Raw genomic sequence first — 902 nt, 5'->3', positions numbered from 1 at the left:
TTTGATACAACTTACAAAGCCCTTTCATATGTTCATATTTACTTTAAAAATGGGACTATCCCTTACTTAAAAAGCACATTAAACTAACAGTAGATGGACTCAGCTTTCATAATATGGAATTAGTTCATTTTTTACCAAAATGTGGAATACCCCCTTATTCCACTAACCCCTTCAATTGTTTATATTTTATAAATCTAGAATTTGAGAGTGGAGCAATGAAATTATTACTAGTGAAATTAGATAATCCTCTAGAGCAAATTAACTTTAAGTCCTATTATCTCAAAACTACGTCTCATGGACTTGATCCACTTTATCTCTGAACGCCTCATTATTCAAGGGATAAATTAGATGCAAAATAAACATCCTTCCCCTAGTCATGTGAACCAGGGGCTACTCAAAGTGAACTCAGACAGGAGATCGGTCATATTTTGTGTCTAAGATTGTACAACTTACAAGCTATATGAGATGACGTATATACAAGAAACCTAAAAAGTTCACGAGATTCTTGAGAAGTGTACAAGAGACCCGAAAAGTGTACGAGGTGCTTGAAAAATATACGAGGATCCTGGAAAGTGTACAAGATGTCCCAAAAGTGTACAAGCTATACGAAAAGTGTACAAGGTAGCCGAAAAGTATACAACGAGCCATAAAATTATGCAAGGTGACTCAAAAACTATGTGCGACCTATCTAAAATGCGAATGTCAGCAAAATGAAGCCTTACAACAGTAGGACTCTTCATCTGTATTCTTGAATGATAATGAATGCAAGAATTTTGGAATGATGGCACAGAGTATGAGATTAATTTGGGAGAACCTTCTTTAATAACTTCCTCTTCCACCCTGAGTTCCAATTGTACTCACCAGAATGGAAACTTGAGTCTCTCGCTTGAAAAGCTAACATT

Source organism: Periplaneta americana, chromosome 2 (assembly GCF_040183065.1).
Source record: "Periplaneta americana isolate PAMFEO1 chromosome 2, P.americana_PAMFEO1_priV1, whole genome shotgun sequence".
NCBI classification, from domain to species: Eukaryota; Metazoa; Arthropoda; class Insecta; order Blattodea; family Blattidae; genus Periplaneta; species Periplaneta americana.
Note: the sequence above shows the minus strand (reverse complement) of the source record.